The 25,184-nt window shown below is 38.3% G+C and overlaps 1 long non-coding RNA gene across 2 annotated transcripts in view; it reads left to right on the top strand.

Moving 5' to 3' along the window:
- LOC140678943 (uncharacterized) overlaps positions 1–23,116 on the top strand; it is a 206,134-nt gene extending 183,018 nt beyond the window's left edge. For both annotated transcript variants that reach the window (XR_012050525.1, XR_012050524.1), the window contains 3 exons: positions 10,725–10,778; positions 10,876–10,950; positions 22,643–23,116. This is a non-coding gene — a long non-coding RNA (uncharacterized lncRNA). The remainder of the gene's footprint in view (positions 1–10,724; positions 10,779–10,875; positions 10,951–22,642) is intronic.
- The last annotated feature ends 2,068 nt before the right edge of the window (positions 23,117–25,184 follow it).

Here is a 25,184-nt window from a genome sequence, read left to right on the forward strand (position 1 = left end):
AAATCAGTACACTGTAAAATACATAATCATACAGGACAATTACAAGACAGGACATTACAAGACGCAGAACACTAATCACTAATCACTGGTTAAAAGCAGATCTGAATAGGTGTGTTTTGAGAAGGCTTTTGAGGGTATGGATGGATATATAAAGGTTATATATATATATATATATATATATATATATATATATATATATATATATATATATACATATATACTGTACATATATATATATATATATATGTATATATGATACATATACACACATACATATCCACACATACAGTATATATACACAAACATTATAGTGTCTTCAAAATTTTTTTTTACTAAAATAGGAACTTTTGTTGAGGCGAGAACCAACTATTCAGGTTTGCATTGATCCTTAAGGGGAATTGCTTTACTATACAAATGTTTTGGTTGGCCGGGGGGCGGGGTTATATATATATATATATATATATATATATATATATATATATATATATATGAAATACTGTAATTTCAGTTAATTCTAGCTATAAATATACTCATCCCGCTTAATGTATATATATATATATATATATATATATATATATATATATATATATATATATATATATATATATATATATATATATATATATATATATATATATATATATATATAAAATACTGTAATATATATATATATATATATATATATATGTATATATATATATATATATATATATATATTTTTTTTTTTTTTTTATATATATATATGAAATACTGTAATATATATATATATATATATATATATACGATGAGGTGGCGACTTGTCCAGGGTGTACCCCGCCTTCCGCCCGATTGTAGCTGTGATAGGCTCCAGCGCCCCCCGCGACCCCAAAAGGGAATAAGCGGTAGAAAATGGATGGATGGATGGATATATATATATGAAATACTGTAATTTCAGTGAATTCTATCTATAAATATACTCCTCCCCCTTAACCCCGCCCCCCGGCCAACCAAAACATTTGTATAGTAAAGCAATTCCCCTTAAGAATCAATGAAAACCTGAATAGTTGGTTCTCGCCTCAACAAAAGTTCCTATTTTAGTAAAAAAAAATTTGAAGACACTATAATGTTTGTGTATATATATATGTGTGTATATGTATGTGTGTATATGTATCATATCATATATATATATATATGTATATATATATATATATATATATATATATATTATATGTATATGTATCATATCATATATATATATTATATATATATATATATATATATATACTGTATATATATATATATACTGTATATATATATATATATATATATATATATATATATATATATATATATATATATATATATATATATATATATATATATATATATATATATATATATATACTGGATATATATATTTATATATTTCTATATATATATATATATATATATATATATATATATATATATATATATATATATATATATATATGTCAAGGTTTCTGTGGTTTATCCGTTATACTGTGCTCAATATCCGGGGTAGGGCGGAATATACGTTAGGTCAGGAAAATACACAGAGGCTTTTTCATCCCTACAAGCCTGTTTCACAGGTTTCCCTTGACACAGGGGAACTGTATATATATATATATATATATATATATATATATATATATATATATATATATATATATATATATATATATATATATATATATATATATATATTCATGCATATTATATATATATATACTTTTGAACTATGTGCTTTATACGATACTGCAGGTAATTTATGGATTTTATCATGTAGTTTTGTAGTTTTAATTTGGAGGTTTTGAAATTGACATGTAAAATCGCTCATGCTAATCACTAGCATGTACATGGCATATCCAATGTAAATTAGCATCGAGTGAGCTACTTCTGAGTGCTGTCTTTCAGGCATATTTGCTTTTTGGTATGTAAAATTTTGTAATTTGTAATGTTTGCTAACATAGATTCAGATTCCATCCTATTTATGTTTTCTATTGCTTGTTTTGGATAGTTTTTAGTTATTCACTTTCCAATTAAAATGGTAAAAACAATTTAAAAAACCCGGCAATAATTTCTGGACTATGAAAATCCAATTTTTCCCCACACTTTTGAACCCTGTGCTTTATACAATGCTGCGGTTGATTCATTGCTTTTTCCGTGTCCAGAAGCCTATTTAGAGGCAGTCCGCTACAAATACCCATATTTGATGGCCAAGTGCTTCAGCCGGTGCCGAATCTGAAACCGGATGTGATTTTACCTGCAACAAAATTATCAAAATTTTGGTACCATTTGATTTTACGTGATTCGATACCTGGTAGTACAGACAGAATCTGCTCAGGTACCTAATAAAAGTACCAAGTTCATTTTCGATCCTTAGTCTCATTTACTAGTGATATTTCACTGTTCATGGTGGTCTCGGAATGAACCCCTTCTACCGTACCATTAATTCAATACATTATTTGAATACATCCTTTGCCATTTTATTAGCCCTTTGTGAGGCGAGGGACCATTTTTAGTCAAATCATGTGTAAATCCGGTAACATAGTATTAAAACAACCAAATTTAAATATTAACTATTGTTAATATGATTACTTAAAATTGTAATCCATTAACATTTTTTAAAAACAGTATGTATTATCTTCCATATCTTATTCCAGAATATTATCATTTTATAAAGCAACAAATAGTTCCCTTGCTGACACTTGGTATTATAATAATAAAGCAACTGTTTAATTAAGATTTAAGCTACATTTATTTTAAACATGCATAGTAGTTGCAAAATGATACCAAGTCATTACATTTCAACATTTTTGATTCACTATGTATATTTCTAACCAATCTTTTTTACTTACTCTATATTATTATTACACTATATATAATGATTGCATAAGTTAAGGTACATCTAATAAAGTATTAATGTATTTCAATTAGGGATGTCCGATAATGGATTTTTGGCGATATCCGATATTCCGATATTGTCCAACTCTTTAATTACCGATACCAATATCAACCGATACCGAGATCAACCGATACCGATATCAACCGATATATGCAGTCGTGGAATTAACACATTATTATGCCTAATTTGGACAACCAGGTATGGTGAAGATAAGGTACTTTAAAAAAAATTAAATAAAATAAGATAAATAAATTAAAAACATTTTCTTGAATAAAAAAGAAAGTAATACAATATAAAAACAGTTACATAGAAACTAGTAAATAATGAAAATGAGTAAAATTAACTGTTAAAGGTTAGTACTATTAGTGGACCAGCAGCACGCACAATCATGTGTGCTTACGGACTGTATCCCTTGCAGACTGTATTGATATATATTGATATATAATGTAGGAATCAGAATATTAATAACAGACAGAAACAACCCTTTTGTGTGAATGAGTGTGAATGAGTGTAAATGGGGGAGGGAGGTTTTTTGGGTTGGTGCACTAATTGTAAGTGTATCTTGTGTTTTTTATGTTGATTTAATAAAAAAACAAAAAAATAAAAAAACGATACCGATAATAAAAAAAACAAACCATACCGATAATGTCCGATATTACATTTTAACGCATTTATGGGCCGATTATTATTGGACATCTCTAATTTGAATACATCCTTTGTCACCTAATGATCCATTTTATAGGACAAGGAAACATATTTGGTATACTTCCTCTATATTATTATTACGCTATATATAATCATTATATAAGGTAAAGCACATCTAATAAATTATTAATGTATCTGAATACATTCTGTGTCACCTAATTAGCTCTTTATAGGACAAGGAACCATATTTGGTCTGAGTCAAATCATGTGATTTATTCATGCCAATCATTAAAACCCGGTAATATAGTGTTAAAACAACTAAATATTTAAGATTATTTTATATCGCTATTATCAATATTGATGTGTATATTATTGCAAATTTTGAATTAATAATCTTATATTATTTTATAATGTTATCAATACGATTACTTTGAAAAATTACAATATTAAAAACACTCTACTTGTACAAACATAGAATTCTGGTTGTAAAATATGTTATATTTCATTTTATTCCAGAATATCATTTTAGAAAACAATAACATATTTCCTTGCTTTCACCTTCAACACACACTTACGTTTTCCCAATTTCTGTTAACAACATACATTGTGAGCAAAGTAGTACTGTGTGACTGAGCATCCTGCACACATCTGTGGAGTGGGGATAATATGGCACCAATGTAAAAAAAAAAAAAAATGCAATGATGTAAGTCCACACCCAGTTTCACTTTTTAAGAGATGGACGAAGTGGCCAGAATAATTGTGTATTAGCTGAAACATGACCAACAAAACACTCCTTCATAATTCTCTTCTGGGCTGTTTATAGCGTGCAACTTTATGATTTGGAGTTTGCTCGCAGACAAGGCGTGAAGACGGCGTGATTGACAGAGAAACACTTGATACAAAGCTGGTTTGCTGGGACGGCTGGAGAGCGCCAGAGTGGGTTGCGCCTGCTAATTAAAAGAGAAGCAGCTGTCTTTCTTTCACTCTCTGTTATTCCCTTATTCCTGCGAGTATTAATGTTTTATTCAGGAGAAACATAACTACAGATGAAATTAATAAAATCAGGGCCCTGCCTTTCCCCTCCGCCATCTCTTGAGGGGTGGTAAATTCAAACGCTCTTTTTCCGCCTGCCTTTGAAAGTGCCGGCTCAAAGTGCTCTGTGCACTATACTTTTCATTTTTCTTCATTTCCTGCATATTAACTTTCTTTTCCCTTTTGTTTCAAAGCGGATTGCCCCCCCCAAAAAATAAAGATCAATTTTTCAGGGCTTTAGAATTAGAGCGTGTTTTCCTCAGAATGATTTACTGAATAATTTTCATTGGATGTTTAGTGTGCAGGGAATTTTTTTTTTTTTTTACCTTTAAGAAAAACACAAATTACGGTGTGAAGCTTTTAGTCCTGTTTACATGAGGAGCATGCGATTGCTTTTCGTGTTACTGTATTAGGTGTGTTCGTGTGTTTTATTTGACCGTCCAGGCCCTGGGAGTATTTGCCTGTCTGATCACCTCATGTGAGTCTAAGAAGGGAAGCCATGCGTGACTAACGCACACTTCAGAGTTGAACTAATTGTGTCATTTTTAACATGAATCTGTGCTAGCCCACATTTTATTTAGCCTCCCTCCGTTGTCCCCGAGCTACACGATGCATGCAGATTGGAAGCAACGGAGGCCCTCGCTCGCGTCCTACTCGGGAATAATTTTTAATGCTGGTGCAGGTGCATGGTTTATTTCCCCCTAGTATTGGGGTTTGTGTACTCATAATTCAGCCTCTGTGACAACTAAAAGTCCTCCGAGTGAACCGGCAGGAGACTTAAACAATGTTATTGGCCCTCGTTGAGAGTAACTTGAGAGGATTTACGTAGAATTTGGTATGGTTTGAAGGAATGGAAAAATACGGATATACGGTAGCATAGGCGCCAATCTACATTTCTGCCAGTGGGTGTGTGTATTAGTGTTGTCGCGATACCAATATTTTGGAACACAAACAAAAGTACAACAAATTGGTACCGCAGAGTACAGGTATTGATTCAAATGTGAAAGGTACCCGTCCCCGCTTGAAAATAGAACAGTGCTGTACAACTAAAAGTACATGGACCATTTTAGTATTCAATACAGTTTACGTGGGTCATATAAATTGAGGTATTGTGTGGCAGAACGATCCTTGTGGATCGACTACTATCAGTCCAAAATAGTCAAAGTCCCCCATATAAGCATTCCATTCAGTTTTAAACAAATGGCACAAATGGCATTCTTGTCACCTTCTGTGACCACAAAGTTTTTAACTCCTGTTATTTGTTGGAGGCTAAATTGCAGAGTCTTTTAGGAATGGTTGAAAGGACAGTGTTGTATGCGGGAGACAGGTGGTGTCGCAGACCACCTCCTCTGTTCAGGAATGGTTTTTCAACCTTGACATAGATGGCTTCTCTCACTCCTCTTTCGTACCACCCGTCCTCCCTGTCCAGAATGTGTGCATGTTTGTTCTCAAAGGAGTGCTGGTTCTCCCTGAGGCATACTTGCCAACCCTCCTGGATTTTCCGGGAGACTCCCGAAATTCAGCGCCTCTCCCGAAAATCTCCCGGTACAAATTTTCTCCTGAAAATCTCCCAAAATAGAGAGTGCAGTGCACAACTGCGCACACAACAAGGAGACGAAGCAGAATGCATCATCAGAGAGGGAATTCAGCATGGTTAGAAAAATAGTGACAGAGAATAGAACAAGGATGGACAATTCAACCCTTAACTCAACAATGAGTAGATGAGTGTTATGTGTGTGTATATGTGTAAATAAATGAACACTGAAATTCAAGTATTTCTCTTATTTTTATATACAGTACATATCTATATATATATATATAATAAAATATATATATATATATATATATATATATATATATATATATATATATATATATATATAGCTAGAATTCACTGAAAGTCAAGTATTTCTTAAATATATATATGAAATACTTGACTTGGTGAATTCTAGCTGTAAATATACTCCTCCCCTCTTAACCACGCCCCCAACCACGCCCCCGCCCCAAAGCCCCCCCCCACCACCACCACCACCACCAACTCCCACCTCCCGAAATTGGAGGTCTCAAGGTTGGCAAGTATGCCCTGAGGTGCAGGTAGACAGCTGAGTTTTGGCCTGGAGAGTTTGCCCGTCTATGCTGTGCCATGTGTTGGCGTAGTGGTCGTTTTGTTTCCCCAATATATGAATCAGTGCATTCATCATAACACTGAATAGCATACACCAGATTGGTTCTGTGGGTGTGGGGTGTCTGGTCTTCAGGATGCACCAGTCTTTGTCTCTGGGTGTTGCCTGGTTTGAAGTGTACTGAGATGTTGGGTTGGTTAAAAATTATTCTGAGTTTTTCAGATAGACCTGATACATATGGATACATATGGTTTGGAGTAAAAATATTTTGGGTTTTGGCACTAGCCGCTAGACTAGATCTGAACTGATGAAGCCTACTCGGATGAGCGGCGGAACGTCTTCTAAGACAAACCAAACAGTCCAGTTGCAATTGATTGAAAGCCCTGAGACTTAAAAACTAACTACTTTTGTAGTTTTGGAGTAGAGAGCTGAGCTGAAGCCTGCCCACCAATATGTACTGTATATACTTGTACAGTGCACTTTAATGATGTCTTTGTACACTGTTCAGCTATTAATTGCACATCTGGACAACCCAAAGGACCAGATTTGTCAGTTTTTAAGTTAACACGCAAAAAAGACAGCGATGTGAGAAACATTTTAATTTCATGTCTTCATTTCAAACTATAGATCAGTGATATTTTTGTTTGGTCATACTTGTCTGAAAAATAGTAGACCTATATGATAAAATGTACACATTACATTTCAATGATGGAACAGAAAATAGTAGAGATGTCCGATAATGGCTTTTTGCCGATATCCGATGTTCCAATATTGTCCAACTCTTAATTACCGATTCCCGATATCAACCGATACTGATATATACAGTCGTGGAATGAACACATTATTATGCCTAATTGTGTTGTGATGCCCCGCTGGATGCATTAAACAATGTAACAAAGTTTTCCAAAATAAATAAACTCAAGTTATGGAAAAAAGTGGCAACATGGCACTGCCATATTTATTATTGAAGTCACAAAGTGCTTTTTTTTTATTTTAACATGCCTCAAAACTGCAGCTTGGAATTTGGGACATGCTCTCCCTGAGAGAGCATGAGGAGGTTGAGGTGGGCGGGGTTGGGGTGGCGAGTTTAAGGTGGGGGGGTAGGGGGTAGCAGGGGGTGTATATTGTAGCGTCCCGGAAGAGTTAGTGCTGCAAGGTGTTCTGGGTATTTGTTCTGTTGTGTTTATGTTGTGTTACGGTGCGGTTGTTCTCCCGAAATGTGTTTGTCATTCTTGTTTGGTGTGGGTTCACAGTGTGGCGCATATTTGTAACAGTGTTAAAGTTGTTTATGCGGCCACCCTCAGTGTGACCTGTATGACTATTGACCAAGTATGTTGCATTCACTTGGGTGTGTGAAAAGCCGTAGGTATTATGTGATTGGGCCGGCACGCAAAGGCATTGCCTTTAAGGTTTATTGGTGCTCTGTACTTCTCCCTACGTCCGTGTACACGGCGGCGTTTTAAAAAGTCATACATTTTACTTTTTGAAACCGATACCGATAATTTTGAAACCGATACCGATAATTTTGTAACCGATACCGATAATTTCGGATATTACATTTTAAAGCATTTATCGGCCGATATTTTCGGACATCCCTAGAAAATAGTTACAAATGTTATTGAGCATAACAGTTAAAATATAATTTCTCCAAGTTATGCACTCCAAATTGCCAACAGTTCATGTATACAATTTTGTGTGTGTAAATAATGTAACTCTGTATCATAGCAGTTCTTATTACATACCTAATGTTAAGATTTGCGCGTTCTAAACATTTTTATGTTCCATTACCATTTGTTAAATAAATACTATTATTTTAGTACAAGTGTACGCAATTCTTACTTTTCTTACTGTAACCAAGTTTTGAGCAAATCAATGACTTGCAGTTCAGTAAAACATTTAAAAAAAACATTCCTGTATGACATTCTGACTACTCAATTGCATTTGTATCCAAATATTGGGATATTTTCTGCAGCAAATTTTATTTATGCAAGTAAATATTAACCTGTGATTAATAATGATTAATCACAGTTGAAGAGTGTGATTTATCTGATACGGGACGGCGTGGCGCAGTGGGAGAATGGCCAAGCGCGAGCCGAGGGTCCCTGGTTCAATCCCCACCTAGTACCAACCTCGTCATGTCCGTTGTGTCCTGAGCAAGACACTTCACCCTTGCTCCTGATGGGTGCTGGTTAGCGCCTTGCATGGCAGCTCCCTCCATCAGTGTGTGAATGTGTGTGTGAATGGATAAAATGTGGAAGTAGTGTCAAAGCGCTTTGAGTACCTTGAAGGTAGAAAAGCGCTATACAAGTACAACCCATTTATTTATCATTTATAAAAAAATGTAATCACTTGACAGTCGTACATTATATATCATGATTACATTCGTGCTTAATTTGGCTTCAAAAATAATGTTGGCAATAATATTGTTTTGGGTTTTTTTGGGTAATAATTTGCAGGACATTTGACCTCCAGCAAAATGTATTCTCGGCCCAAGCCTAGGAAGATAAACATTTTTTTTACGTTAGGTAAAAAGATTGGCTTGATCATGTCACTCTTATTTGTTCTTTTGGGTTGACACTTAGGGACACGGGAGCTTTGTTGGGGGGTTCTTGTTTATAAATAAAATAAACCAAGTATAACTAAAAAAATTATGTTGACCTGAATTTTGTGCATCTTAAACATGTTTGACCCTCAGGTCATAACACATGAAATGGGAGCTCATATGGGGGTGTTTTGGACATACACTATATTGCCAAAAGTATTTGGCCACCCATCCAAATGATGAGAATCAGGTGTCCTAATCACTTGGCCTATATTGTGTATAAAATCAAGCACTTAGGCATGGAGACTGTTTCTACAAACATTTGTGAAAGAATGGGCCGCTCTCAGGAGCTCAGTGATTTCCAGCGTGGAACTGTCATAGGATGCCACCTGTGCAACAAATCCAGTCGTATTATAAGAAAATGGAAAAGTTTGGGAACAACAGCAACTCAGCCACAAAGTGGTAGGCCACGTAAACTGACAGGGAGGGGTCGGCGGATGCTGAAGCGCATAGTGCAAAGAGGTCGCTGACTTTCTGCACAGTCAGTTGCTACAGAGCTCCAAACTTCATGTGACCTTCCAACTAGCCCACATACAGTACGCAGAGACCTTCATGGAATGGGTTTCCATGGCCGAGCAGCTGCATCTAAGCCATACATCACCAAGTCCAATGCAAAGTGTCGGATGCAGTGGTGTAAAGCACGTCCCCACTGGACTGTAGAGCAGTGGAGACGCCTTCTATGGAGTGACGAATCACACTTTTTCATCTGGCAATCTGATGGACGAGTCTGGGTTTGGAGGTTGCCAAGAGAACGATACATTTCGGACTGCATTGTGCCGAGTGTGAAATTTGGTGGCAGGAGGAATTATGGTGTAAGAGTGCCTTAGTTCCAGTGAGAGGAACTTTGAATGCTCCAATCCATATCAAAACATTTTGAATTCCATGCTCCCAACTTTGTGGGAACAGTTTGGAGCGGGCCCCTTCCTCTTCCAACATGACTGTGCACCAGTGCACAAAGCAAGGTCCATAAAGACATGGATGACAGAGTCTGGCGTGGATGAACTTGACTGGCCTGCACAGAGTCCTGACCTGAACCCGATAGAACACCTTTGGGATGGATTACAACGGAGAGTGAGAGCCAGGCCTTCTCGACCAACATCAGTGTGTGACCTCACCAATGCGCTTTTGGAAGTAAAAAAAACCCTGTAAACACACTCTGCAACCTTGTGGACAGCCTTCCCAGAAGAGTTGAAGCTGTAATAGCTGTGAAAGGTGGACCGACATCATATTGAAACCTACGGGTTAGGAATGGGATGGCACTTCAATTTCATATGTGAGTCAAGGCAGGTGGCCAAATACTTTTGGCAATATAGTGTATATTACTGTTAGAACATTATTAAAAAAAAGTCACTTTTGCATTGTAGGGGGGCCTTTTTGATGCAACCATTCCTAACACAGCTCTTGTGTGTGCTCTCAGGCAGGTGTACCTAACGAAGTGGCTGAAACGGAGCAGGAAAAAACAAACAGGCAGGTACAGATAGCGACATTTTTTCTCTCTCTCCCTAACAGCCACACATACACACAAGTTAAGGCAGCTCCGTGTTGTTGATCAATAGTTTCCTGTGCAGGGGAGGGCTGATGGCTGCAGACAGCAGTCAAAGCCCCGAGGACCCGAGGGTGACACCCCTTATCAACTGAGCAAGGTGAAATGTCAAACACTGGATCTACTTTCTCTCTCTCCCCCAACCTACTCTGTAATTTTCTATGAGCACCTACAAGTTCCATTCATCTTTTTTTTGCAACCCCATCCTTTTCTTTTTCATTCCCTTTTGTCCTCTCTCCCAGCTGTGCATTTTGCTTTTGTGCTATTAGCACACGGCGGCAAAACAGCCCTATTGAGCAGAACACAGATATGAATATGAATTTGAATATGGCCCCAGTGTTTGTGGGGGTGTTTCAGTGCTAATCTGGCTTAGATGCACTCTGCATGTCTTACACACTGTCCATTTCCATGGCCCTGAGCTCAATAACAACACTGTCGGATTAGTGCAGGGTGACTTCACACACTAATAACAACCAAAAGAGGGGCAAAAGGAATACAAACTATCCAGGCTGCTAGAATACAGAAACATCAATAGACTGCATATGATATGTACTGTAATGCATAAAACGACACTGTCGATGTGTACACACTTGTGGTAAACACGCTCGTGCATCCTCGTCATCCTCATCAGCACCATCTTTCCCTTCTGCATAATATTTGGAATTATTTCCTCATCTGGCAAAAGGATTATGTTTCTCAGATTGGGTTTATGATCTCAGGTTTATCCAGCCACCATATGTAGAATTATCATTAGAGCTCTAATCCCTCCAACATCTCACTCGCACACACACACACACACACACACACACACACACCGTCCTCTGCTGAATGCCTCAAAATGATTGGCAGTTAGTAAGTTCTTGAGTCAAAACAGACTAGCAGTAGGTCAGTGATGGCGTGAAACATCAAAACAGTGCGATAAACACTGGCGTTAAGAACAACATGCACACGCAGATGTTGTTATGGCTGTATTTGATGATTTAGGCTTTATTGAGAATTACGGATTATTACGTCAACAGCGACTTGTTTTAATGTACAGTATTTAAACGGAAAGAACACCTGTTCCAGTAAATGCACGATAATACACATTCATATTCCCCACCATCCTCTACCTATGATAAGTCATCACTGCACCCCCCCAAACCCCCGCCCCCCCATGGCTCCCTCAGGCTTCGCCGTCTCTAATCAAGGCCTAATGAGCCTAATTGGTCGTTAAAACATGGCAGAGTCTTGACACAGCCGCGTACAGCGTCTGCCATATGGTCGGGGGTTGGCCCCAGGCCCCCGAGCTGCCAACTGTCTCCAAACACTCCCCCCCCACCCCCCTTTTCCCACTCCCGTGTCAGGGCCTGAATGACAGCGGCTGCACTGCGTCGGGAGTTTCCCTGCTCTTGATGACTCAGCACTGAGTGGACAGAATGTAACAGAAGATGCCAGCTAATATACACATACAAATTAAATATATTTAAAATTAATTGAAATATAGTATTACTACAATGTAATTGTAACTTGATTTAATATAATAATATATAATATATAAAATATAATTAATTAATTATATTTTTATATTTAAATGTTCTGATTGCAACTTCCTTTATCGACATGTCGCCCTAAAATGGCCTTATTCTGAATGTTAATCATGGTTAGAATTCATTTTCCTCTGAACTGTAGCTCTCTGGTTTTTGACAGCACTCATGCAGCCTCAGACAATGTTACTTTTTAAAAATGCGATTAACATTGCCAAAAGTATTTGGCCACACCATCCTAATCACTTGGCCCGGTGTATAAATTCAAGCACTTAGGCATGGAGACTGTTTCTACAAACATTTGTGAAAGAATGGGCCACTCTCAGTGATTTCCAGCGTGGAACTGTCATAGGATGCCACCTGTGCAACAAATCCAGTCGTGAAAAGTCCTCGCTCCTAAATATTCCAAAGTCAACTGTCGGCTTTATTATAAGAAAATGGAAGAGTTTGGGAACAACAGCAACTCAGCCACAAAGTGGTAGGCCACGTAAACTGACAGAGAGGGGTCGGCGGATGCTTAAGCGCATAGTGCAAAGAGGTCGCCGACTTTCTGCAAAGTCAGTTGCTACAGAGATCCAAAGTTCATGTGACCTTCCATTTAGCCCACGTACAGTACGCAGAGAGCTTCATGGAATGGGTTTCCATGGCCAAGCAGCTGCATCTAAGCCATACATCACCAAGTCCAATGCAAAGCGTGGGATGCAGTGGTGTAAAGCACGTCGCCACTGGACTCTAGAGCACTGGAGACGCCTTCTCTGGAGTGATGAATCACGTTTTTTCATCTGGCAATCTGATGGACCAGTCTGGGTTTGGTGGTTGCCAGGAGAACGCTATATTTTAGACTGCATTGTGCCGTGTGTGAAATTTGGTGCAGGAGGAATTATGGTGTGGGGTTGTTTTTTCAGGAGTTGGGCTTGGCCCCTTAATTCCAGTGAAAGGAACTTTGAATGCTCCAGGATACCAAAACATTTTAGACAATTCTATGGGATGGCACTTCAAGTTCATATGTGAGTAAAGGCAGGTGGCCAAATACTTTTGGCAATATAGTGTATCTAGAACAGTGGTCCTCAAACTTTTTTCACCAAGTACCAGCTCAGAAAACACTTGGCTCACCAAGTACCACCATAATGACCAAACATAAAATACAGCAAGGCAGTAGGCCTAAGCAGTCATTAAAAACAAGACAGAGGTTTTTTTTTAACAAGTATATTTCATGTTTTTGGACACTGTTACATTACACACAGTTTAAATATTAATACTGTGTTTGAATATTTAATTCAACCACTACATGGAGCCCCCGTATACCACGAGTGCAACACGTACCACAGTTTAAGAATCACTGATCTTGAACATATCTACATAAACCCCATTAAATCATTTTGCTCTACTTAAAAAAAAGTGCCATTAAATTCAGTCCAAAGTGGCCAGAATATGAAATTAAATATTCATATAACCTGTCATTATTCACCTAAATATTAGTATAAATATGTCAGGTTTTCTTTTACTTCAGAGTGTAAAGTAGAAATGAGCTGATACACATAAAATATTATCATCAGTGGATATGCATATGAATCATAATAATACTTATATTAGTGTATCTTTTGGGAGTAAGGTCTACCCTAGCTTCAAAATCTAGTAATGCCTCTGTTACTAACTTTATTCGAGGGTCCTTGAATGCATCACAGTTATGGGCAATGAGATGCAAAAGTGAAACCTGTACATAACGTTCCCCGAGGCTGCCACAAATAGATATATTATATTTTTACGTGTCTTCTATCACCTCATCATTGTTTTAAAATGCTGGTGTGTGTGTGTGTGTGTGTGTGTGTGTGTGTGTGTGTGTGTGTGTGTGTGTGTGTGTGTGTGTGTGTGTGTGTGTGTGTGTGAATGCTTAAAGGTGAGCCTTGATGACTTTATGACGTCTGTGTTGAGTGAAGTGAAGCGTTCAAATTAAATATTTTGTATTTCTAATATTGGCTGTAGGTAGTCTTGGACATGCTTCATTTATTTATTTTATTTTAATATTTATGACACTATTTTTTACAAGTTACATATAACAGAAAAGAATAATCAAGGTTAACAAATGCCCAGGGCCCCACCTGTGCTTGACAAGTAGAAAAGATACAATCATCCTGGTACTCACGTGCATTGCCAACTATTCTGACAGTAATGGCTGTGTTCCACAGTAAATCTACATTAAAGGACGATACAAGCTGTACACTGACTACTCTAAAGTATATCCAAGATTACATAGTATTGTGAATGCGTACCATAAAAAAAGTTTGAGCTGCTGTAAAAAAAACAACACTATGTTGACTAGTTAAAATGTTTCCACCATTGTGGACTTTTCAACTTGTGTTGTGTCTTCCACCAGTGACCTACAGTAAGCTCCCAGGCAGAGAAAGTAAGTTGCACAATTATATTTAGTAATATTAAGTGTGATACTGCATCAGTAATTTGTTGCCTTTAGTGTGTCGCATGGACGGCTAATTAATTTGCCCCCATAAGCTAGTAGGAGCTGTGAGGCCTGCTGCCCTAACATGACCTAAGCATTGTGTGTATGACTTGTGCACGTGTGTGTGTGCATGTGTGTGTGTGTGTGTGCTGCCTATGTGTGAAGAGGTTCAGCATATTTTACGAAAACATGGAAGCCCAAGATCTAACAAGAAGTGATTATGTAAATGATTTGTTGGCAGCTTCAGTACCACTGGGGGTTTGAAGGCTTGGTGTGTGTGTGTGCGTGTGCGTGTGCGTGTGCGTGTGCGTGTGCGTGTGTGTGTGTGTGTGTGTGTGTGTGTGTGTGTGTGTGTGTGTGCGTGTGTGTGTGTGTGTGTGTGTGTGTGTGCGTGTGTGTGTGTGTGTGTGTGTCGTTGTGTCACGCTTCAATTGAGCCCATCTTACGTGCACAGAAAGTGGGCCCCTCCAGCCTTCAGTTACCATATTGGCAGCGATTAACAGCCCAGTTCCTTAACTTTGGTTGACAACAACATATTTGTGCAAAGAACAAAGATCACAGTTTTATTTAGAACACTGGCATCAGCCAAAAATGGTATGTTTAGTTCATTCCCGACACTTTTTTTTTTTTTTTAGATCTATATCGTTATTGGATCACTATACAAACCCCGTTTCCGTATGAGTTGGGGAATTGTGTTAGATGTAAATATAAACGGAATACAATGATTTGCAAATCATTTTCAACCAATATTCAATTGAATGCACTACAAAGACAAGATATTTGATGTTCAAACTCATAAACTTTATTTTATTTTTTTTGCAAATAATAATTAACTTAGAATTTCTTGGCTGCAACACGTGCCAAAGTAGTTGGGAAAGGGCATGTTCATCACTGTGTTACATGGCCTTTCCTTTTAACAACACTCAGTAAACGTTTGGGAACTGAGGAGACACATTTTTTAAGGTTCTCAGGTGGAATTCTTTCCCATTCTTGCTTGATGTACAGCTTAAGTTGTTCAACAGTCCGGGGGTCTCCGTTGTGGTATTTTAGGCTTCATAATGCGCCAAACATTTTCAATGGGAGACAGGTATGGACTACAGGCAGGCCAGTCTAGTACCCGCACTCTTTTACTATGAAGCCACGTTGATGTAACACGTGGCTTGGTATTGTCTTGCTGAAATAAGCAGGGGCGTCCATGTTAACGTTGCTTGGAGGGCAACATATGTTGCTCCAAAACCTGTATGTACCTTTCAGCATTAATGGCACCTTCACAGATGTGTAAGTTACCCATGTCTTGGGCACTAATACACCCCCATACCATCACAGATGCTGGCTTTTCAATTTTGCGCCTATAACTATCCGGATGGTTCTTTTCCTCTTTGGTCCGGACACAACGTCCACAGTTTCCAAAAACAATTTGAAATGTGGACTCGTCAGACCACTGAACACTTTTCCACTTTGTATCAGTCCATCTTAGATAGCTCAGGCCCAGCGAAGCCGACAGCGTTTCTGGGTGTTGTTGATAAACGGTTTTCGCCTTGCATAGGAGAGTTTTAACTTGCACTTACAGATGTAGCGACCAACTGTAGTTACTGACAGTGGGTTTCTGAAGTGTTCCTGAGCCCATGTGGTGATATCCTTTACACACTGATGTCACTTGTTGATGGAGTACAGCCTGAGGGATCGAAGGTCACGGGCTTAGCTGCTTACGTGCAGGGATTTCTCCAGATTCTCTGAACCCTTTGATGATATTACGGACCGTTGATGGTGAAATCCCTAAATTCCTTGCAATAGCTGGTTGAGAAAGGTTTTTCTTAAACTGTTCAACAATTTGCTCACGCATTTGTTGACAAAGTGGTGACCCTCGCCCCATCCTTGTTTGTGAATGACTGAGAATTTCATGGAATCTACTTTTATACCCAATCATGGCACCCACCTGTTCCCAATGTGCCTGTTCACCTGTGGGATGTTCCAAAAAAGTGTTTGATGAGCATTTCTCAACTTTATCAGTATATATTGACACCTTTCCCAACATATTTTTCACGTGTTGTTGGCATCAAATTCTAAAGTTAATGATTATTTGCAAAAAAAAAAAAATGTTTATCAGTTTGAACATCAAATATGTTGTCTTTGTAGCATATTCAACTGAATATGGGTTGAAAATTATTTGCAAATCATTGTATTCAGTTTATATTTACATCCAACACAATTTTCCAACTCATATGGAAACGGGGTTTGTAGAACAAGTACATATAATGATACATGTTGCAAAAACGCCTGAAACATTCAACTGCCAAGTCTCCAAAAGTAAAAAAAAAAAAAAAACCAAGCTCTCTGATTAGCGCTGGGTCCTAAAACATTGGCATTAAAGGGGAACTGCACTTTTTTTTTTAAATGTTGCCTATCAGTCACAATCCCTATGTAAGACAAGACACAAATGTTTTTCTTTCCTTATACATTCTAAGTCATAAATAAACGCTAGCTAAAGTCAGCTACTAATACACATAAGTAGTATGTAATGTAGTAACAGGCACATTCATAATAACATGTAATATGTTCGTAATTTGCGTCACAGAGTTTGCTTTTCCCTTCAACAACAACAACACTGCTAATCATGGCAGATTTAATGAGATACGACTACTTCTTTGGGACAAATGATGATTCAAAACTTTACATATTCCATTTCAACCTCTATTCAATCGAATATACCGTATTTTTCGGAGTATAAGTCGCACCTGGCGAAAATGCATAATAAAGAAGGAAAAAAACATATATAAATCGCACTGGAGCCCGGCCAAACTATGAAAAAAACTGCGTCTTATAGTCCGAAAAATACGGTAGGTTGAAAAGGATTTGCAAATCATTGTATTCTGTTTTTTATTTACGATTTACACCACGTGCCAAATTCACTGGTTTTTGGGTTGTATATATTGTAGAAGTTTACCCAAACATCCTTCTGTGAAACAGCCAATTTTGTGCAACATGTAAAACTGGCTGTGCCACAACAACAATGTCCACGATGAAACCCAATGAAGGAAAAATGCTTGCTTGTTTGCGTTAACCAGCACAAGTCACTGCTGGACCTTTCGGCCACATTTGAAGTAAAAAGTGCCCTACTTTGAACTTTTATGATCCTTGACAATATGCCTGCATCTGTGTCGAAGTCACTTTGAGTGTGTGCCAAGACGAGTCCTGCTTCATCCACAACCTTTCACAAAAAGACGGATTTTCCGAAAACTACTTCTAATGGCGGAGTCTGTGACTACTATTTATGGCAATGAAGGAACAAATAAAACAATAAGAAATAGAATCAGAATCAGAATCAGAATCAGCTTTATTGTCATTACGCAAGGTAACGAGATTGAGGCCATTCCATACAGTGCGATGTGTGCATGCAACACCTTAGTAGGGGGAACATATTCTAAGTAACAAAGACTTAATTTAGAGTTATTTGGACACATGGGGAACATATTCTAAGTAACAAAGACTTAATTTAGAGTTACTTGGTTGATTGATTGATTGATTGAGACTTTTATTAGTAGGATGCACAGTGAAGTACATATTCCGTACAATTGACCACTAAATGGTAACACCCGAATAAGTTTTTCAACTTGTTTAAGTCGGGGTCCACTTAAATTGATTCATGATACAGATATATACTATCACATATACTATCATCATAATACAGTCATCACACAACATAATCATCAGGGTGTATACATTGAATTATTTACAATTCGGGGTGTGTGTGTGTGTGTGTGTGTGTGTGTGTGTGTGTGGGGGGGGGGGGGTTAAGTTTGGTTGTTATCATCAGTCATCAACAATTGAGAACAGAGAAATGGATATTGAAACAGTGTAAGACTGACTTGGTAGGATATGTACAGCAAGTAGTGGACATAGAGAGAGAGAGAGAGAGAGATCAGAAAGCATAAGAAAAGTATCTACATTTGATTGTTTACATTTGATTATTAACAATCCGGGGAGGGTGTTAGTTTAGGGTTGAAGTTGCCTGGAGGTGTACTTTTATTGCGGTTTTGAAGGAGGATAGAGATGCCCTTTCTTCTATACCTGTTGGGAGTGCATTCCACATTGATGTGGCATAGAAAGAGAATGGGTTAAGACCTTTGTTGGATCGGAATCTGGGTTTAACGTGGTTAGTGGAGCTCCCCCTGGTGTTGTGGTTATGGCGGTCAATTACGTTAAGGAAGTAGTTTGACATGTACTTCGGTATCAGGGAGGTGTAGCGGATTTTATAGACAAGGCTCAGTGCAAGTTGTTTTACTCTGTCCTCCACCCTGAGCTAGCCCACTTTGGAGAAGTGGGTGGGAGTGAGGTGGGATCTGGGGTGGAGGTGTAGAAGTAATCTGACTAGCTTGTTCTGGGATGTTTGGAGTTTAGATTTGAGGGTTTTGGAGGTGCTAGGGTACCAGGAGGTGCATGCGTAATCGAAAAAGGGTTGAACGAGAGTTCCCGCCAGAATCCTCATGGTGCTTTTGTTGACCAGAGAGGAAATTCTATAGAGAAATGCCGTTCGTTGGTAGACCTTTTTGATTTCCTTGGTTGCCATTTTATCACAGGAAAGATTAACCTCGAGAATGGAACCTAGGTAGGTGACCTCATCTTTCCTGGTGATAACAATGTCACCCACTTTTATAGTGAAGTCATTGACTTTCTTAAGGTTGATGTGGGACCCAAACAGGATGGATTCCGTTTTACCCAAGTGTATGGATAGCTTGTTGTCAGGGTTAGGGTTAGGGTTAGTTGAATAATAAGTTAATGCAGAATAGGGCATTAATAAGTACTTAATAATGACTAGTGACTAATTAAGGGCCAATATGTTACTATATGTTAATAAGAAACTAATTAATGGTGAATATTTTCCCCATACTAAAGTGTTACTGAAATAACAGTCTGTTAGAAATATAAAGGTGGATGTTTTGAAAACTGCTTTTAAAGGCATGCTCGGAGACTACTATACATGGTAATGGAGGAGACAATGAGACGGTAAGAAATAACGGCACGTTAGAAATGTGTGAATGATACGCTAGTAATGCATTCTTGCCAACCTTGAGACCTCCGAATCCGGGAGATGGGGGGGGGGGGGGGGGGGGGGGTTTGTTGGTGGTGGGGAAGGGGGGGGGGGGTGTATATTGTGGCGTCCCGGAAGAGTTAGCGCTGCAAGGGGTTCTGGGTATTTGTTCTGTTGTGTTTATGTTGTGAAAAGCAGGGCTTCATTTGCATCAAACTATTCCGCCTCTCAAAACCAACACTTTATCACACTCGAGTGTATACGCCCACAGCCCCCAATGTGGTCCCAATGTGGCCTCAACGAAACAAAGGAAATTGACTGGAATCCGTAAATGAACAAGGAAGTTGTGACTACTACAAAATCAAATAAACATCGCCACTATAAACATGTTCGTCACACCTTAAAAATGTGTGTTTTTTTAAGTGAAAATAAATTGTAGTACCAGAATGTATATATATAGTGTAATATATTTGGGAGGGTTCTAATCTTTTTATGACTGTGAAGTAGAGGCAACACGGACATCAGCGTGGATCAACGTTAGTACGTCACATGTACGCAAATAAGCCACAGCGTCAATTATGGTCCTTCAACAATCACTGTTACTTTGGAATCAATATATATATTTAATCATTACATGTAGCTTTATTATTTGCGCACTACTGACTAGTGATGCACCGAAAATTCAGCCGTCGAAAGAAGACTTTAGTCACCAAAACCGGATGTTGTGATGAAGTATTGACTTCCGCTGGCGGGCTGCGTCTTTACCCGCCCACACGAATGACGTAGCTTGTCCAAAGCTGACGAAAAAGTCACATACGGGTCACATTCAGGTCGCATTGCGTTTAGACTCAAGTCACATTTAAAAACATCAGATTCCATTTGGATTTGGATTAGTTCCTGATGTGGCCTGAATCTGATGTGAAAAGATTAGATTTGAAGTACTTTGGAGGGTTTAGACAGGCAAAAGAAATCTGATCTGTCAGATTTGGTGTGCAGCGTAAACGGGGCCTAATTTGCGTTTTATTTAGCATGTGTGAGAAGGACGTGCAAACTGACACACACAGCTTGAGAGAGGACAGCCAATCCTCTGTCCTATGTGGACCTTTCAACATATTCAACAGACATAAAGAAATATTAGACACATCGTCTATTCAGCAACATCCTTTTATAATTTCATAAATGCTGGATGACTTAAGTGGATGATTAAAACAAATTAAATTGATGCGTTTTGGTGTTATTTAATGTTTTTTAATGACCGTTTGTTTTTTCCACATAGAATATATATTACGAACATATATCCTATATCAGTGGTTCTTAACCGTGTTGGAGGTACCGAACCCCACCAGTTTCATATGCGCATTCACCAAACCCTTCTTAAGTGAAAAATAAAATGTTTTTTTTTAATGTTTTTGGTAACACTTTAGTATGGGGAAAATATTCTAAGTAACAAAGACTTAAATTAGAGTTTTTTGGACACTAGGGGAACATATTCTCAGTAACAAAGATTTAATTTAGAGTTATTTCGTTAGGGTTAGAGGGTTAGGGCCAGGGTTAGAGGGTTAGGGTTATAATAAATCCATGCCGAATAAGGCATTAATAAGTACTTAATAATGACTAGTTAAGAGCCAATATGTTACTAATTTGCATGTTAATAAGCAACTAATTAATGGTGAATATGTTCCCCATACTAAAGAGTTACCATGTTTTTTTACTGGTGCACAAAATGAACCGTGCTTGAACATCACCTTGTTCAAAGAACAAAACCAACACAGTGCATAAACTCACAACAAATTACACACCTGCAAATCAGTATGACTTCTGCTGTTGCCGGATCAGTAATACGCCGATAGGGAGAAGTTTTTATTCACACGATGAGTCGGGTGTGTCTTGACCTCTGCCGAACCCTTTAGCCCGACTCACCGAACCCCTAGGGTTCGATTGAACCCAGGTTAAGAACCACTGTCCTAAATGATGAAAACTTCTTCAAATTAGCCTTTTTTGCGTATTGAGCACACAAGTGTCAAAGATGTCTTGCACAACTGCTTCTAAAATGCCCATAAAAAGTGGTAGATGCTTGTTTGAAAACATAGCAAGACGTCACAGGTTCAGGAGCATGCGGTATATGAGAGTGTCTCTGTGGTGGTGATGCCACCATATAGTACCATATAGTACATGCAAAAATCCTCATTTGAATCAGGCGTTCTGCGCCACTTTTCAATGGCCATCCTAGTCACTGCCGTTGTGTCCTTGGGCAAGACACTTTACCCACCTGCTCCCAGTGCCACCCACACTGGTTGCAATGTAACTTAGATACTGGGTTTCACTATGTAAAGCGCTTTAAGTCACTAGAGAAAAGCGCTATATAAATATAATTCACTTCACTTCACTTCAGTTATGGAATTGTGTTTGGATCTTAGTAAATCAGGCCCGTAATACATAAACACGACCTAATTTAATACATGATTTCGGTCAAAAACATGTAGATGTGGTTAGGGTTGACTATATATGTTACGTATGGCCGGGGAAGGAGACGACACCAAAACCAGGATCGATTCAACAGGTTTATTGAACCATTTGATGAGTGTGTGGTAGGTTTATGCTACTCTATGTGTTTGGTGTGAAACGATGTGTAGGATTAAAAATGGTAATGTTACCAGCGTTTGTTGTATGTGCGTGTTGGATGAATCCTTCGTCAGTCCAAAGGGGCAAGGCAAGAAGGTAGTTTGTGGGCAAGCAATTGGTCCGGGGCTGGAGAGAAGTAACAAGGTCCGTGTCCAAGCAGGGGTCGAGGATCGAGGGAGGCAGTCCAATATCCAGAGGGGAGTCGAGGCACACAGCTCGATCACATGAAACAGGAAGGACACTGCGGGGAGCGCAAAGGACATGAGACACGGGAACAAGGACGTCACAAGGAGAACAACTACGCAGAGACGGGATGCTTACGACAAAGAGTGAACTATGTTCCGGCGTAGGCTCCATGGTTCTGCTGGTCTTTATGCTGCTTGTCTTGATTAGTCCCAGGCGTGCGGATTGCAGATTGCCTGCACCTTCGGCATTGCGTGGGCGTGAAGCGCCCAGCGCGAGCAGGGGCCTGTGCTAGCGCGCTGCCAACTGAGGTGCTGGCAGCACAAGGTGCCGATGAAAAGCGGGTTCGAGTCCGCGCCATGACAATATAAACTTTTCACATTGCGAAAAAGCCTCATTTCAATTGTGGCCTGCTTCCAATTAATGCTTTGTCCTCTTTGTGTACATAGTCGATCATAAACACATACTAAATCTACACTGTGACACTTTTCTTTCTTTGTAAAAACCAATTCTTTCATATCTAAAAAGCTAGTGACTCATATGATCTGACCTTGAATTTGAAGTGTTTTTTTTTTTTTTTTAGAAACAAAAAGGTAAACATATTTTAATCATAATATTTATTTAAGTGCCCCATATTTCCTGCTTCCCACGTTCCTTGTCGTTGGCCAGGCTCTGTTTCTCAAGTTGACGTCTCCATCAGGCATCACCGCGGGCCCATGCGGAGCGAGGCTGATTTCCCTGCCAGCAGATATAAGCTGATTGAAGGCAACCCTCGCCTTGTCAATACCGCTTGCTTGTATTCGGCCGCGTACAGCCGCCCTCCAACACGGCTGATTATCGGAGACCTCTCATAGCGGTATTGAGCTGCTGTCCCCTCTCTTGTTACCTAGCTGATGGTTTCATTGTTTAAATGCAGATGGAGGTGGGCTGCTGAACAAGTCGACATGATGGTAAACAAACAGTGACTGTCATCTGTTGTCAATAGAGGTAATTAATACACATAAGGGGAGCGCAGATCTATATATTTGATCATATTCCAATGTGCTCTGTGAAAGATGCAACGGGAGGCCTGATACAATAAGAACATCTGCTTTGTGAGACTTGTAACTGTGGCAACTATGATATGAAAGCCTGATGAGGCAAAGTAAAAATCCATCGACCAAATAGAAAGTAATCATTCGCAGCATCGTGTTTTCTGTTCACAGCTCTTGTTATGATGTTATTTACACATTTTCTGCATCGCCCAAACATGTACATCTCAGATAATAGACAGGATGCGCTTTCAACTTGTGGCAGCTCAACAATCAAGGCTAAAAACAACAGCCATCACGCTCCTGTTATTGAGGGCCGCACACTGAAATATCAAAGCATGCGCGGGCCGTTTAGATATTTAAAATGTTTCTAAATCAGTACAATTTATAGATTTTTTTTTACCAGTAGGTCTCCCCTCAAGGTTGGTCCCGGGCACCCGTAAGGGTCTCAGTCATGAAAATGTTAAAATTAAGTAATTTATTTATTACGCTTAAATCTCCAGATCAACTTCAGATTTGTTGATATAAAGTTAGAATTTTGTTTTCATGTGTCATGCCCTTTTTTTTTTTGAGGAAAACCCAGTTTTTTTATGGCAAAAAACAAAAAAAGCAATATCTTCCCCAAAAATATTTTCAAATTAGAATATTTGATGTGAAGTAATTGAAGCCTTAAATAAGTAAATAATTCCTATCAGCATTGATTTTGATTCAATATTATTTTTTCGAAAAATGCCAGTTTAAAAAAAAAAAAAGAAATCCCACTAAAATTGTAACATATAGGAATGTATTTATTTATTCCGGCAGACAGACATATATAGCAACACTTCATCACTCTTTGTAATTTGACAGACATGCAACGGCACCCACCGAAAAGGGATACGGGAAAAAAGCAAAAATGCTTATCCATGTCCCGCCCCTAATTTACAATCAATTTATATGTTGGTTATATATGTTGGTTATATAGTCCAAGTTTCAACAGCAGATTTGATGGATACATGACAATTTCAGAACAAGTACAACATATGATAATGGATGATAATGACAGGTTTTTTTATTTTTTTATTTTTTGTATATATGTTGTATTTAGTATTTATTTTTTTGTTTTTACTTTCAACGCTTAAAAGGGAACTGCACTTTAAAAAAAAAAATGTTGCCTATGTTCACAGTTATTATGAGAGACATGACGACGAATATTAAATACATTTGATCAAACGTGTGCTTACATTAGAGCCTATGGGAGACGTTCAATTCTGCCTATACAGCCCTTAAAAAACATCCAAACACCTCCATTAGGGTTTTATATACATAATGTAAATATATATGTAATGTAGTAACGGGCACATTTATAATAACACTTAATATTTACATATGTTGATCATTGTAAGCATACGTGGCACATTAACCTCAAAAAGGCATCACATTTGCTTTTTTTTTTTTCTTCATCACTGATTTTTGCTCACTGCAGACTTCATAAGAGCCAATCAACAC

This window comes from Nerophis lumbriciformis, linkage group LG07 (genome assembly GCF_033978685.3).
Source record: "Nerophis lumbriciformis linkage group LG07, RoL_Nlum_v2.1, whole genome shotgun sequence".
Taxonomy (NCBI): domain Eukaryota; kingdom Metazoa; phylum Chordata; class Actinopteri; order Syngnathiformes; family Syngnathidae; genus Nerophis; species Nerophis lumbriciformis.